Source organism: Coregonus clupeaformis, unplaced genomic scaffold, assembly GCF_020615455.1.
Source record: "Coregonus clupeaformis isolate EN_2021a unplaced genomic scaffold, ASM2061545v1 scaf0184, whole genome shotgun sequence".
In the NCBI taxonomy this organism is placed as follows: Eukaryota; Metazoa; Chordata; class Actinopteri; order Salmoniformes; family Salmonidae; genus Coregonus; species Coregonus clupeaformis.
The window spans coordinates 531,917-549,281 of NW_025533639.1; the positions used below are offsets into that span (position 1 = coordinate 531,917).

A 17,365-nucleotide genomic window follows, 5' to 3' on the forward strand; every position below is an offset into this window, starting at 1 on the left:
GTTGAGCTGAGGGGAACAGTGTTGACCACAGGAGTTGAGCTGACGGGAACAGTGTTGACTACAGGAGTTGAGCTGAAGGAAGGGAACAGTGTTGACCACAGGAGTTGAGCTGAGGGGAACAGTGTTGACCACAGGAGTTGAGCTGACGGGAACAGTGTTGACTACAGGAGTTGAGCTGAGGGGAACAGTGTTGACCACAGGAGTTGAGCTGAGGGGAACAGTGTTGACCACAGGAGTTGAGCTGAAGGGAGGGAACAGTGTTGACCACAGGAGTTGAGCTGAGGGGAACAGTGTTGACCACAGGAGTTGAGCTGAGGGGAACAGTGTTGACCACAGGAGTTGAGCTGAGGGGAACAGTGTTGACCACAGGAGTTGAGCTGAGGGGAGGGAACAGTGTTGACCACAGGAGTTGAGCTGAGGGGAACAGTGTTGACCTCAGGAGTTGAGCTGAGGGGAACAGTGTTGACCACAGGAGTTGAGCTGAGGGGAACAGTGGAGTGTTCACTGAGCTGAGAGATTTCTGTATTCTTTGAATTCATTTCAAAAGGAGTGGGTGGTTGTTTTAGCACTCTCTCTGTTTCTCTCTTTCTCTCTCTCCCTCTCTCTTTGAGTGGATGGAATGAGTGCTGCTCTGATGCCATAGCCATGCCCCACAGCAGTGATGTGACAAAGGGACACAGATGGATGGTGGTACAGTGCTGGCCCGGCTTCAGAGTGCCGAGCAGAGCAGAGCGAGAAGTCTCAGTTCCCAATGACTGACTGCTGTCTGTCACACATTCTACAAATGATGTAACAGAGTTCAGAGAGGTTGGGATGAGAGGAGGGAGAGAGGTTGGGATGAGAGGAGGTAGAGAGGTTGGGATGAGAGGAGGTAGAGAGGTTGGGATGAGAGGAGGTAGAGAGGTTGGGATGAGAGGAGGTAGAGAGGTTGGGATGAGAGGAGGTAGAGAGGTTGGGATGAGAGGAGGGAGAGAGGTTGGGATGAGAGGAGGTAGAGAGGTTGGGATGAGAGGAGGGAGAGAGGTTGGGATGAGAGGAGGGAGAGAGGTTGGGATGAGAGGAGGGAGAGAGGTTGGGATGAGAGGAGGGAGAGAGGTTGGGATGAGAGGAGGTAGAGAGGTTGGGATGAGAGGAGGTAGAGAGGTTGGGATGAGAGGAGGTGTAGAGGAGGTTGGGATGAGAGGACGGAGAGAGGTTGGGATGAGAGGAGGGAGAGAGGTTGGGATGAGAGGAGGGAGAGAGGTTGGGATGAGAGGAGGTAGAGAGGTTGGGATGAGAGGACGTAGAGAGGTTGGGATGAGAGGAGGTAGAGAGGTTGGGATGAGAGGAGGGAGAGAGGTTGGGATGAGAGGAGGGAGAGAGGTTGGGATGAGAGGAGGGAGAGAGGTTGGGATGAGAGGTTGGGATGAGAGGAGGGAGAGAGAGGTTGGGATGAGAGGACGTAGAGAGGTTGGGATGAGAGGAGGTAGATAGGTTGGGATGAGAGGAGGTAGAGAGGTTGGGATGAGAGGAGGGAGAGAGGTTGGGATGAGAGGAGGGAGAGAGGTTGGGATGAGAGGAGGGAGAGAGGTTGGGATGAGAGGAGGTAGAGAGGTTGGGATGAGAGGAGGGAGAGAGGTTGGGATGAGAGGAGGGAGAGAGGTTGGGATGAGAGGAGGGAGAGAGGTTGGGATGAGAGGAGGTAGAGAGGTTGGGATGAGAGGAGGTAGAGAGGTTGGGATGAGAGGAGGTAGAGAGGGTGCCCAGCCGGTCAGCTGTGATTATGTAAACAGATTAGAGATTGGTAGTTAGTCAGCCCAGCCGGTCAGCTGTGATTATGTAAACAGATTAGAGATTGGTAGTTAGTCAGGGCAGCGTTCGGTGACCACATTGTATTGTTTTCTCCTGCATCTGTCCAGTGATGGACCACTGAGTGACTGACAGCCGTCTTCATCGACAGGGGAACACACACACACACACACACACACACACACACACACACACACACACACACACACACACACACACACACACACACACACACACACACACACACACACACACACACACACACACACAGACACACACACACACACACAGACACACACACAGACACACACACACACACAGACACACAACACACACACACACACACACACACACACACACACACACACACACACACACACACACACACACACACACACACACAGACACACAACATACACACACACACACACACACACACACACACACACACACACACACACACACAAACATACACACACAAACATAAAAACACAAACACAAACACACACTACACACAAGATGACTCAAAGACAAAGGATGTTTGACCACTGTCTGGTATAGAGGTCCTGTTGTTAATGGTTCTATTAATATACACTGTGTGTACAAAACATTAAGAACACCTGCTCTTTCCGTGACAGCCTGACCAGGTGAACGTTACGATCCCTTATTGATGTCACCTGTTAAATCCACTTTAATCAGTGTAGATGAAGGGGAGGAGACAGGTTAAAGAAAGGATTTTTGAGCCTAGAGACAATTGTGTACTGTATGTGTGCCATTCAGAGGGTGAATGGGCAAGACAAAAGATTGAAGTGCCTTTGAACGGGGTATGGTAGTAGGTGCCAGGCGCACCGGTTTGAATGTGTCAAAAAACTGCAACGCTGCTGGATTTTTCACGCTCAACAGTTTCCTGTGTGTATCAAGAACGGTCCACCACCCAAAGGACATCCAGCCAACGGTAGACCAGTGGTCGAAAACGGGTCATTGATGAAAGAGGACAGAAGGAGGCTGACACGAGTTGTTTAGAGCAACAGACGGGCTACAGTTAGTCAACAGAGCGACAGACGGGCTACAGTTAGTCAACAGAGCAACAGACGGGCTAGAGTTAGTCAACTGACAGTCCAGTACAGCATTGGTGCCCAAAGACCCATAAAAGAATGCACAACTCGTCGTACCTTGACACAAATGGGGTATTGCAGCCGGCGACCTTAGAGTTCCACTTCTTTCAGCGTAAAACAAGAAACTGCGGTTGCAGTGGGGCTAAGGAACGAAAAACACTGGACACTGGAGAATTGGAAAAACATTGCCTGGTCTGATGAATCCCGGTTCCTGCTGTTTCACGCTGATGGGAGGACTAGGGTATGGAGAAAACCACGAGTACATGCAACCCATCATGCTGCGTGTCATCACTGGAGCTGGTGTGGTGGTGTGGTGGTGTCCCTTGGGCCCCTTGATAAAAGTGGAGCAACGTTTGAATGCCACAGAATATCTGAACATCAATTCCAATCAGGTGCATCCCTTCATGGCAGCAGTCTATCCATCTGCCAATGGGTTTTTTTTTCTTTCAGCAGGATAATGCCGCATGCCACAAGGCTAGGATTGTCCAGGAATGGTCCCATGAACATGACAGTGAATTCAGTTTACTGCAGTGGGCCCGCCCAGTCAACAGATCTCAATCTAATTGAGCATCTCTGTATGAGATGGAACGAGCTATTCTGAGTAGAGATCCACTACCAGCCAACTTGAACATAACTGTGGGAAGTATTGGAGTCAACATGGGCCAGCATCCCTGTGGAATGCTTTCGAACCCCTTGTAGAGTCCATGCCCCGACGAATTGAGGCTGTTCTGAGGGCAAACAGGGGTGCAACTCAATATTAGGAAGGTGTTCCTAATTTTTTATACACTCAGTGTACATACATGATAAAAAGGTAATGACCGCTTAGAATAAATAATCTGTATGATTCATCAAACGTCAAATATACAGACTAACGTCAGAAAAAAGAACTAGCTACATGCTTTACCGAATTAAAAGAAACAACTTAGGGCGGCAGGTAGCTTAGTGGTTAAGAGCGTTGTGCCAGTAACTGAAAGGTCGCTGGTTCTAATCCCAGAGCCGACTAGGTGAAAAAATCTGTCGATGTGCCCTTGAGCAAGGCACTTAACCCTAATTGCTCATGTAAGTCGCTCTGGATAAGAGAGTCTGCTAAATGACTGAAATGTAAATGTAATGAAATACTTAGACCTCAATTTAATCAGATTGAGCATTAACTAAACAAAGATAAAATAGTTATTATAGCTACCGCGTTAGAAGTTAAAAACTGTGATATAAAGTAGAGTCTAATGCACGTTGTCATGTTAATTTGGACGGGGGGCATTTATGGCCCATTTGAGTGTTTGACCTTGTAACGTGGCTGCATGGGATCTGTCGGATTATAAAATCCAGGGTGGTTTTTAGTTGCATCCGCTGGTGGTTTTCACAGCTCTAACGCAGTTCAACCTCCTACACCGCCAAAACAACCGCATCTAATCGATTCTAGAGCCCTTGGTAGTGCCAATGGCAATGAAAAGAGTCGTTAGTAGATGTACTGGGGCTGCCTTGACAGTGTCCTGGATGACAGGGCGTCTGTGGTATGTGACTGATGACTGTCCTCCCTGCAGCCTCTCAGGACTTTATTTTGGTTTTCAGGCACAAAGTCAAAAATTGGACTATATTCAAAAAATTCATGCAAATAAAAAAATATATATTTATTAATTTAAGGTTAGGGTTAGGCATAAAGTCAGCAGTGTGGTTAAGGTTAGGGTTTAAGGTTAGGATTAAAATCGAATTTTTAAGAAAATAAATTGTATAAATAGCTGGGGTTTAGCCACTAGCCCAACACCAACTACACCCTCACTAGCCCAACACCAACTACACCCTCACTAGCCCAACACCAACTACACCCTCACTAGCCCAACACCAACTACACCCTCACTAGCCCAACACCAACTACACCCTCACTAGCCCAACACCAACTACACCCTCACTAGCCCAACACCAACTACACCCTCGCTAGCCCAACACCAACTACACCCTCACTAGCCCAACACCAACTACACCCTCACTAGCCCAACACCAACTACACCCTCACTAGCCCAACACCAACAGTTTAAATTACTACACCCTCACTAGCCCAACACCAACAGTTTAAATTACTACACCCTCACTAGACCAACACCAACAGTTTAAATTACTACACCCTCACTAGACCAACACCAACAGTTTAAATTACTACACCCTCACTAGACCAACACCAACAGTTTAAATTACTACACCCTCACTAGACCAACACCAACAGTTTAAAATAAGATACTAAAATCATTCCAATCAGGGTTAAAAGGCAAAGAATACCACTTTACCATTAGACAGAGGTAAACAGGTGGTGAATCTATCATGACATTAATATGAATTAACCGGAGCCACACACACACACACACACACACACACACACACACACACACACACACACACACACACACACACACACACACATTTACATTTAAGTCATTTAGCAGTTGCTCTTATCCAGAGTGACTTACAAATTGGTGCATTCACCTTATAGCCAGTGGGATAACCACACACACACACACACACACACACACACACACCAGCCCCCCAGTGTCTACAAAACAAAGTGCCATTAGCTGTGGAGCCCTGATGCCACTGGTCTGGTCTGGTCTGGGAGAGGACAGAATTAGCTGAAGTGGCTGGGAAGTGTGGGAGAGTGGTGTAGGAAGAGGGGAGGAGGGAAGGGGAGGGGTGACTCGAGGAAGAGGAGGAAGCAAAGGGACAACACCCAGACAAGGTCTTTGACCAACAACCAGCCTCACCCCTCCCCTCCTTTTCCACTCCAGACCCTCCCCCCTCCCCCCCCCCGTCCATCTGGGCTTGGGAATGGGCCTAGTGATGACCCCGCCCCCCCGCCCCTCCCCCTGTCCATCTGGGCTTGGGAATGGGCCTAGTGATGACCCCCCCCCCGCCCCTCCCCCGTCACAATAAACCACGCCCACCTGAGACTCTACTGGCCAGGGAATAGGTATCTTCTCTCTGATTGGTAGAGGCGTCATTTCAGCTTGTCCTCTAGTCTCTCGTCACAGTAGCTGATTTGGTTCTACAGATGTCGGATCTTAATTTGAGCCAGTTTTCTACAGCAGGAAATATAATCCTACAGCAACAGGAAATGTGTAGGGGTTAATACATTTTTTCATAAGGGAAAATCAAGTCTGACCTTTTAAAAAGTGGAAATTACTAACTCCAGAAGCATTTTTAAAACCTCAAATGCACCACCATTTTTTATATTTCCTGCATTGCAGGAAGGTTCTCCTGCGACAGGGGTGATCAAATGAAGATCCTACAGCTGTAGGGGCCGAGATGAATCTTTGTCTAACATTGCTTCCAGGATTAACAACAACTCTTGTATACTGTACCTGTACACAAAGCAGATGTATAATTTACGATAATGTAGTAGCAAGGTTCTCTGGGTATGGATATGACTTTATCAGTCTGTCTGACTGAACACTACTTTAGCAGAGGTTTGTTGAACTGTGAACACCCAGTTCGGACGTGCCCTTCGTAGCCCTCTCTTTCCACTTCGCTCTTCCTCCCTCCCTCTTTTGTCAGCATGTTTTCCCATCGGTCGTTTCCTTCCGTTAGACTAGTGTCTAGACACCGCAGTGTCTCAGCAGTGTCTCTCGTCAAAGACAACGCAGACGGACACATGACCGTGTCTCTCTGATTGACTTTACTGACGGGCCCCAGTGTGTGTGTGTGTGTGTGTGTGTGTGTGTGTGTGTGTGTGGTGTATGTGTGTGTGTGTGTACATAGGAAGCCCTGTAGAAAACAGCATGTCTGGGATTAATCCTGTTTACACTACACAAATTAACTTCAGAATCCAACATTTTTATAGGGGGGGATAAACGTCTATGGGTGACATGGTTAAGTTAAGGCATTGTTACCTCAACTCTGTGAAAAAAACGAAACCAAACCCCAACATTCTCAGTCAAACTGCAATCCTTTCTACTGTTAGTTTTAGGTTAAGTTAAGGGTTAAGGTTCGGGGTTAAGGTTAAATGTAGGTATTCATTCTGATTGGTTAAGGGTTAAGATTTGGGAAAGAGCTGGGAAATGGAGAGCGCTGTAGTAGCTGAAGGGTTTAGTCTAGCGCTCGGATTGAACACACGACCCGCAGAGTCGTCCTCATCCCCAACACACACCGGCAGCCTGCTTCACTGTAACAGCGCTCGGATTGAACACACGACCCTCAGAGTCGTCCTCATCCCTAACACACACCGGCAGCCTGCCTCACTGTAACAGCGCTCGGATTGAACACACGACCCTCAGAGTCGTCCTCATCCCCAACACACACCGGCAGCCTGCTTCACTGTAACAGCGCTCGGATTGAACACACGACCCTCAGAGTCGTCCTCATCCCTAGCACACACCGGCAGCCTGCCTCACTGTAACAGCGCTCGGATTGAACACACGACCCTCAGAGTCGTCCTCATCCCCAACACACACCGGCAGCCTGCTTCACTGTAACAGCGCTTGGATTGAACACACGACCTGCTGAGGTCTCCAGTCATGTAAAATGATGTAGAATTGCATGAAATGCGCTTATAAAAGTCCAACATCTTCCTAGACCCTAAGCTACTAAAAATGTTCCCCATATGTGCAACTTCTGTAAGTGCCTCAACTCTACTGCTCTATGCCACTATGGAAATGCGATGATATGAATGCAATGCTTTATTATAAAGGTGATTTTTTTTTCTTCCTCATGCTCCCCAGGTCACCCCCCTCACACTCACTTTTTGTTCCAGCACCTCCCGATTTTACAAATTAAGCACCGAGTAAGTGATAAACATTGTAAAAACACACAAGCAAAGCTTTTCCAAGGCACAAAATGAGAGGAAAGGACTTAGAAGCCATCTTGGCCTCATGTGGATTTAGAATCTTCTTCTTCGATGAGGTTTAACGCCGGTTTGCATCCAATAAATATTGCATTAGCGCCACCAACTAGACTGGGGTAAAAAAGAAAAAGATACCTGCCATCTAACTCTCACTCATTAAAAACCTACCACCCTATTCCACGATTTAAACGTATCTGTTCTTAATTCAGGCCAATGGCCTGGGAGTTCTCCACCCCTCAACACACCCTGTAACTCCTCTGACCTCAAATCTCGTACACCCAAATACTTCTCTGCAGCTGCCACCACAACCTCTATTTTCTGCGACTTAAGTTCCATCCCTGCGGTACAGTTGATAACCATTGCTATGAACCCTAAAAAGCCAATCTTACTGAAGCATATATCACTCGTTGGCCTATCCCTCTGTACTGATACAGATCTACTACTCTCACCACTCCTCTCAGGATCCCTCCCCCTTGACCCCATCTTCCTCTACTTTCTTCACTGCCTAAGCATACGGCACCCTCTGCTCTGCTCTAACCCTGCTAACCTCAACCTGCCTCTCTTGCAAGGGACACTTCTGTTCCCCAGCTCCATAGAGTACCACAGATTCATAATACCCATTCAACCAAGCGGTCAAACGGGGAAAACGGTTCCAATCGTTTTTCAATCGTTTTTCCACCATTCATTTTTCCCATAGGGGATTTTAGAAACACTTACTCCCGAGTGGCGCAGTGGTCTAAGGCGCTGTATCGCAGTGCTAGCTGTGCCACTAGAGATCCTGGTTCGAATCCAGGCTCTGTTGTAATTGGCCGCGACCGGGAGACCCATGGGGCGGCGCACAATTCGTCCAGGGTAGGGGAGGGAATGGCCGGCAGGGATGTAGCTCAGTTGGTAGAGCATGGCGTTTGCAACGCCAGGGTTGTGGGTTCGATTCCCACGGGGGGCCAGTATAAAAAATAATGTATGCACTCACTAACTGTAAGTCGCTCTGGATAAGAGCGTCTGCTAAATGACTAAAATGTTAAAATAAGGGCTGTGTTTCGTGTAGGCTTATATATATATATATATTGATAAAAGTCTCCTTGTCCGAGAGAGATTTACACGGTTATCAAAACGTTGGGTGGTGTACGACGTGAACGTCTAATAACCCAAAGGTTGCGTGTTCGAATCTCATCACGGACAACTTTAGCTAATTAGCAACTTTGCAACTACTTACTACTTTCTAGCTACTTTGCATTTTAGCTAACCCTTCCCCTAACCCTTCCCTTAACCCTAACCTTAACCCTTCCCCTAACCCTTCCCCTAACCCTTCCCCTAACCCTTCCCCTAACCCTAACCCTTCCCCAACCCTTCCCCTAACCCCTAACCCTTCCCCTAACCCTTCCCCTAACCCTTCCCCTAACCCTAACCCTAACCCTAACCCTAACCTTAACCCTTCCCCTAACCCTAACCCTAACCCTTCCCTTAACCCTTCCCCTAACCCTTCCCCTAACCCTTCCCCTAACCCCTAACCCTAACCCTAACCCTTCCCCTAACCCTAACCCTAACCCTAACCCTTCCCCTAACCCTTACCCTAACCCTAACCCTTCCCCCACCCTAACCCTAACCCTAACCTAACCCTAACCCTTCCCCTAACCCTAACTAACTACCTAACCCTTCCCCTAACCCTAACCCTAACCCTTCCCCTAACCCTTCCCCTAACCCTTCCCCTAACCCTTCCCCTAACCCTAACCCTAACCCTTCCCCTAACCCTTCCCCTAACCCTTCCCCTAACCCTTCCCCTAACCCTTCCCTTAACCCTAACCTTAACCCTTCCCCTAACCCTAACCCTTACCCTAACCTTAACCCTTCCCCTAACCCTAACCCTAACCCTAACCCTTCCCCTAACCCTTCCCCTAACCCTTCCCCTAACCCTTCCCTTAACCCTAACCCTAACCCTTCCCCTAACCCTAACCTTAACCCTTCCCCTAACCCTAACCCTAACCCTTCCCTAACCCTTCCCCTAACCCTAACCTTAACCCTTCCCCTAACCCTAACCTTAACCCTTCCCCTAACCCTAACCCTAACCCTTCCCCTAACCCTAACCTTAACCCTTGAACCTAACTCCCTTACCCTAAACCTTAACCCTAACCCCTAGCCTGGCTAACGTTAGCCACCTAGCTAACATTAATGTTAGCCATCTAGCCACCTAGCTAACATTAGCCACAACAAATTGGGAATTCGTAACATATACGTTTAGCAAATTCATAACATATTGTACGAATTGCAATTCGTAAACATATTGTATGAATTGTAATTCAGAACATATCATACAAAATGGATGACGGACATCCACAAATGAATACATACCATACGAAACATAACATATCATATTCATTGTAATGTCTCTGATTTATGTTTTACTATGTTAAGTCTACCCCCCTGAGTCCAGGTTGGATTGACACCAGTGGGGGATGGAGGCGAGGAGAGCTAGGCTAGGGGATCCTCCTTTGTGGTCGGTATCAGTTTACCAGAAGTAATGTGGGGGGCTCATCTGGGCTGGAACAACAGACTGGAGTGAGTTAGACAGGCAGGCAAACTCCGGTCACCCAAATGGTGTTGCCATGGTGAGTTAGGTGGGCTACATTCCTCAGAACTCCAGGGATGTGGGGTGGGTTGGCATTTGTGTTGTGGGGGGTGCGGGTTGGGGGGGTTCTCCCAATTGTAAAAGACAAGCAAGAATGATTTACAGAGGGCAGACAGAGGACAGAGAGGGTTAAACAACATTTGAGAAGGATAAATCGAAAAAAAACGATTGGAACACACTGCGTCCCACACTGTGGGGAAACACTAGTCTTGATGTGGCTGGTGATAGACAATGACCCGTTTAAAAGTTGGGTAATTGTCTCAGGACCACCATGCTTGACCCACACTGTGAGGAGGGAAATTAATCATTCATTAACTAATTGAGGGGGAAAGGTAGCCACAAGGGAAGTGGGCCAGTGACCATAGGGTTGCCATTTCGAATCCCAGGTCTGACTGGACAATTCTGGCGGGAAGTGAACCCGGTAACTGCATGACTGCAGGTATCAAATCCTGGAAAATAAAGTAAGATTCATTCATCTAACCATCCATTCTACCAGTCAGTTAGACGTCTCTCTCCAGGCACAGTACTCCCCTGCTGACCCAGGCTGTGATGTAACCAGTTTTATTGTAACTGCTTTCTGAACGGCCAGTAGGTAATTCCTCACTAGACCGTACTGACCTGATTCAATGTAAACAATAGCTGGTCCTCTGATGTAACACAACCTAACTAGGAAATTTGCTACTTGGCTTTCAGGAACTTTGAAGAAGGTTGGAATGTGATTTATTTCCTTCGAATGAGAAAATGCGTGGGACGGGTGACTGCCAGGCCAAAGCAGTACACCTACCTATCACGGAGAAGCTTAGAATCTCTTTGTTCATCTTTTAGACTCCACTTCCTGTTAGTTCTGGAACTTTTCCTGTTCTGGAACTAAGAACAGCTGAGACAAAAGTAAAGGAATTCAAGGTGGAAATGCCCAAATGGTGACATACAGAGCCATATCTATAGACAGCTGGGGCTCCAATAGAATACGTGGAAGTACGGATTGAACCAAGGGAACGTAAGCCCTATTGTTTATCATGACAGTATGAGATATGTGCCTACGAGAACCCCAAATATGGAAATCCAAATAGTACGATGACATACGTGGTTATTATAGACAGCTGGGGCTCCAATAGAATACGTGGAAGTCATGATTGGAATGGGAACGAATACAAGGGATGTTTTTGGGGCTTGAAGGCCTGTTATTTACTGAGCATTATGATAATAATCCCAAATATATAATTCCAAGAGCTGTATAAAGGGATATGTGGCCATAGAGATCTTATCATTCTGCGGCCCTGGACTGTACAGAGATGCACTGTGAGTGAACGTGATAGCTTGTTTGGTTTCACAAAGACCTTGATGTGGATAATAGATTAAAGAAAGCCATTTAGCAGACGCTTCGATCCCAAAAAAAACTTAGTCATGCGTGCATACATTTTATGTGTGGGTGGCCCCCGGGAATCGAACCCACAACGCTGCCGTTACAATCGTCAACCGAGCCATAGAGGATGAGCCATTGTTACAAAACCAATAACTAGCCTACTGATTTTGCCGCACTTACTGGTCTGTAACCTGACCCGTTATGTCTAGGGGGTCTTAGTCCGAGCTACATGGTCTGTAACCTGACCCGTTATGTCTAGGGGGTCTTAGTCCGAGCTACATGGTCTGTAACCTCAACGAGACAGACAGGGTATTCTCACAGTCTCTCCATTGCCACCGGGTCTACGTCTCACCAAACGGCGGACGTCACAAACACCAGGAATATTATTTTTCATTTGATCAAGCTCTACACGCTACCCCACTGATCACTCCTTTGAGCGGTGCCCCGCTGGAGAGCAAAGCACCACACTGGTTGAACCCCGAGTGTGACGAGTCAGGCGCAGGAGGTAAAATACCGAAGTCCAGAGTTTATTCCGTTTACATAAATCAAACGCACCGTGCGTCAAAACGAAACTAACAAGGGAAAACATCCACCTTGGCATAAACACTAAGAATAGTAGCTCTCACAACAAACAATCACTCACAAAGACAAGGGGAACACTTATACACGTACTAATTAGGGGAAATGAGCACCAGGTGTGTGTGATTGACAAGACATGACAAGTGGAGTGATGAGAATGGGATCGGCAGTAGCTAGTACTCCGGTGACGACGAACGCCGAAGCCTGCCCCGAACCAGGAGGGGGGAGGGGGGGCAGCCTCGGCGGAAGTCGTGACACCGAGACGCGTGTTGCGCAGCTCCCAGTTTGTCCTTTACCCAGCCTGAAACAACGTATGGGACGGCCAAAAAGCAGGAATCCCCTTTTCCAAAAAATCTCACTCCTACCGGTCCAAAGTCACTCCTACCGGTCCAAAGTCACTCCTACCGGTCCAAAGTCACTCCTACCGGTCCAAAGTCACTCCTACCGGTCCAAAGTCACGCTGGAAGTGTCTACCACACATGTTGCTGCGGGTACGTCATGCTTCAGAGTACTCACTACTCCCGACTGACTCAAGGTTGTCAAGGGAGCCAGTAGATTTATAGGTCATTTTACTTGGTTTTATTCAGGAGGCGAAGGTGGGTAACCAGGAGATGAAGGATTTGACCGAAGGTTTGTAGGATTGACCGAATGTCTGTACTCAGGAGACGTTGGTCTGTACTCAGGAGACGTTGGTCTGTACTCAGGAGACGTTGGTCTGTACTTAGCTCAATTTTTACGCTTTTGCGTCATCGCACCATCCTCTATTCCCTTTAGTGCACTACAGTTGACCAGGGCCCAGAGACCAGGGCGCACAGACCAGGGCCCAGAGACCAGGGCCCACAGACCAGGGCCCAGAGACCAGGGCCCAGAGACCAGGGCCCACAGACCAGGGCCCACAGACCAGGGCCCAGAGACCAGGGCCCACAGACCAGGGCCCAGAGACCAGGGCCCACAGACCAGGGCCCAGAGACCAGGGCCCACAGACCAGGGCCCAGAGACCAGGGCCCATAGACCAGGGCCCATAGACGGGCCCAGAGACCAGGGCCCAGAGACCAGGGCCCAGAGACCAGGGCCCATAGACCAGGGCCCAGAGACCAGGGCCCAGAGACCAGGGCCCATAGACCAGGGCCCAGAGACCAGGGCCCAGAGACCAGGGCCCAGAAGCAGGAAAGGGTGCCCCCATTTGGGATGCACCTATGGTTGTTGTTTTGAGAGGAGTGGAATGAAAGGAATCCTTTTCACAGATGGTTTCTAGTTCTTCTTACTGTAGTACTCCACATCCAGACCCAGTTTTTACATGGTTGATGGCTATTGGTTCGCCATTACATTGGTTAAAAATGGCTGCCACATAATTGGCAGGTGGAAGCTATAAAGGGGCAGCGGGATTAGAGGACGTCCCACGCAGGCCGCTAGGGTGTTCTGTAATTGGAGTGGGTGGAAGGATAACATTTTTGGACCGCGTGTCCCAAATGGCACCGTATTCCCTTTATAGTGCAGTACTCGCTTTATAGGGCCCATTTTATAGGGATCTGGTCAAATGTAGTGCACTATAAAGGGAATAGGGTGCATTGGGGACGCAGCTTCAGCCTCTGTGGGCTTGGGGCTGCCTGCCTTGAAAGCTAAAGCAGCAGGCCTATTATACAGAGAGTCCCACATCACATCTCTAAAGCTCACTCTCATGTCTCATAAATTACTTGATGATGATTATCGTGCCATATGTGCTTTTAAAATTCTGCGGGGGGTGTGGGGGGTGGGGGGGTGTGTGTATGTCCTGGCCTGCATTATTACACACACACACACACACACACACACACACACACACACATTACATGAGAGGACTCATCCAGACACAGATGAATGGAACCGTAACACTTCATTTTTGCCATGAACATAAGCAGGTGAAGACTGTGTGTTACCACCAGAACGTGATCTTTTGAAGATGTAGGGTTTTACCTCAAGAACAGTTATCTTGCTAAAAGCGTGACTTCCCAGGGACAGGCTGAGCTTTGTGATAATATATTACTGTAATAAATAACAAGGATAGGCCTGTAATAATGTCTGGCCAGGGCAGGGGAGAAGGGATGGGAATTATGGGATGTATTCTCCCCTTACTGAGCAGACAGGTTGTATATCATGCACACACACACAGAGAAGAGAGAGAGAGAGAGAGTGAGAGAGAGAGAGAGAGTGAGAGAGAGAGAGAGAGAAAGAAAGAGAGATTGGTTGTATATCTCTCCCTGGCATGATGAGCAGAAGGTCAGTGAGCACAGAAAGAGGAGAAGAGAACCAGTAGCTAATATGCAGGGTGAGACAGTGGTTGTGTGTGTGTGTGTGTGTGTGTGATCTCTATGCTCCAGGCTATCCATAGAGATGGATAGAGGAAACAACCCTATTTAGTTCCCATTATGGCATCTGTGCGTTGCACGGCCATTGAGGCAATGTAGCTGGTAAAATGTCCTTCACGATTAGCTGATCCCTCCTGACGACCCAGTTGGACATGACTCCAACTGGGTCATCAGGAGAGATCAGCCAATGAAGTTGGAAGTTCCACCCAGTTGACTACATTAAAATGGTGGAAGCCCTCATGTTAAAACACCTTACATCCAAGTTGTGTCCTCTATACATCTTTATGAAGCTATCACTACTATGCAGTGTTGCCTACTGGCTGTAGAATAGCCAATCTCTCACACTGTGACTAAAATGACTAAAATGTAATATGTAAATTGAAGAATGCACTGCCCATTGCAGTACTGGGAAGCTCAGAAAAGCTTTCACCCCCTCCTCCACACACACATACAGTTGAAGTCGGAAGTTTACATACACCTTAGCCAAATACATTTAAACTCCGTTTTTCACAATTCCTGACATTTAATCCTAGTAAAAATTCCCTGTTTTAGGTAAGTTAGGATCACCACTTTATTTTAAGAATGTGAAATGTCAGAATAATAGTTGAGAAAATGAGTTTTTTCAGCTTTTATTTATTTCATCACATTCCCAGTGGGTCAGAAGTTTACATACACTCAATTAGAATTTGGTAGCATTGCCTTTAAATTGTTTAACTTGGGTCAAACGTTTCGGGTAGCCTTCCACAAGCTCAAATCAAATTTTATTTGCCACATGCGCCGAATACAAAGGTGTAGACATTACCGTGAAATGCTTACTTACAGCCCTTAACCAACAATGCATTTATTTCTTAATAAAAAAGTAAAATAAAACAACAACAAAAAAGTGTTGAGAAAAAAAGAGCAGAAGTAAAATAAAATAACAGTAGGGAGGCTATATATACAGGGGGGTACCGGTGCAGAGTCAATGTGCGGGGGCACCGGCTAGTTGAGGTAATATGTACATGTGGGTAGAGTTAAAGTGACTATTCATAAATAATTAACAGAGTAGCAGCAGCGTAAAAAAATGGGGTGGGGGTGGGGGGGGCAGTGCAAATAGTCCAGGTAGCCATGATTAGCTGTTCATGAGTCTTATGGCTTGGTGGTAGAAGCTGTTGAGAAGTATTTTGGACCTAGACTTGGCGCTCCGGTACCGCTTGCCGTGCGGTAGCAGAGAGAACAGTCTATGACTAGGGTGGCTGGAGTCTTTGACAATTTTGAGGGCCTTCCTCTGACACCGCCTGGTATAGAGATCCTGGATGGCAGGAAGCTTGGCCCCAGTGATGTGCTGGGCCGAACGCACTACCCTCTGTAGTGCCTTGCGGTCGGAGGCCGAGCAGTTGCCATACCAGGCGGTGATGCAACCAGTCAGGATGCTCTCGATGGTGCAGCTGTAGAACTTTTTGAGGATCTGAGGACCCATGCCAAATCTTTTCAGTCTCCTGAGGGGGAATAGGCCTCCTGACAGAGCTGGTGTAACTGAGTCAGGTTTTTAGGCCTCCTTGCTCGCACACGCTTTTTCAGTTCTGCCCACAAATTGTCTATAGGATTGAGGTCAGGGCTTTGTGATGGCCACTCCAATACCTTGATTTTGTTGTCCTTAAGCCATTTTGCCACAACTTTGGAAGTATGCTTCGGATCATTGTCCATTTGGAAGACCCATTTGCGACCAAGCTTTAACTTCCTGACTGATGTCTTGAGATGTTGCTTCAATATATCCACATAATTTTCCTTCCTCATGATGCCATCTATTTTGTGAAGTGCACCAGTCCCTCCTGCAGCAAAGCACCCCCACAGCATGATGCTGCCACCCCCGTGCTTCACGGTTGGGTTGGTGTTCTTCGGCTTGCAAGCTCCCCCTTTTTCCTCCAAACATAACGATGGTCATTATGGCAAAACAGTTCTATTTTTGTTTCATCAGACCAGAGGATATTTCTCCAAAAAGTATGATCTTTGTCCCCATGTGCAGTTGCAAACTGTAGTCTGGCATTTTTATGGCAGTTTTGGAGCAGTGGCTTCTACCTTGCTGAGCGGCCTTTCAGGTTATGTCGATATAGAACTCGTTTTACTGTGGATATATTTCTGAGGTCTTAGCTGATTTCCCCATGATGTCAAGCAGAGGCACTGAGTTTGAAGGTAGGCCTTGAAATACATCCACAGGTACACCTCCAATAGACTCAAATGATGTCAATTAGCCTATCAGAAGCTTCTAAAGCCATGACATCATTTTCTGGAATTTTCCAAGCTGTTTAAAGGCACAGTCAACTTCTGACTTCTTATAAGTGAAATAATCTGTCTGTAAACAATTGTTGGAAAAATTACTTGTGTCATGCACAAAGTAGATGTCCTAACCGACTTGCCAAAACTATAGTTTGTTAACAAGACATTTGTGGAGTGGTTGAAAAACTAGTTTTAATGACTCCAACCTAAGTGTATGTAAACTTCTGACTTCAACTGTACACACACACACGGGGTGTAATGCTTCCAGCAGCCTGCCTGAGAATGCACATAGACCCAGCCAGTGCTTTACAAGACACACTGTTCTCACATTGTCTTATTAGGAGAGAGAGCAATTTTAATACATTATGATGAGTAAAAACATTTGTCTTTTCTTTATTTTTGCCTGATCACATACTTTACTTGGGAACATTTTATGTGGTATTTTAATATTGAATTCAATAGACTATT

The 17,365-nt window shown here is 47.3% G+C and overlaps 1 protein-coding gene across 1 annotated transcript in view; it reads left to right on the forward strand.

The window, feature by feature from the left end:
* The window catches only part of LOC121584327 (ras-GEF domain-containing family member 1B-A), a gene marked incomplete at its 3' end in the record, with an annotated part of 136,164 nt that overhangs the window by 76,958 nt on the left and 41,841 nt on the right, over positions 1 to 17,365 (forward strand).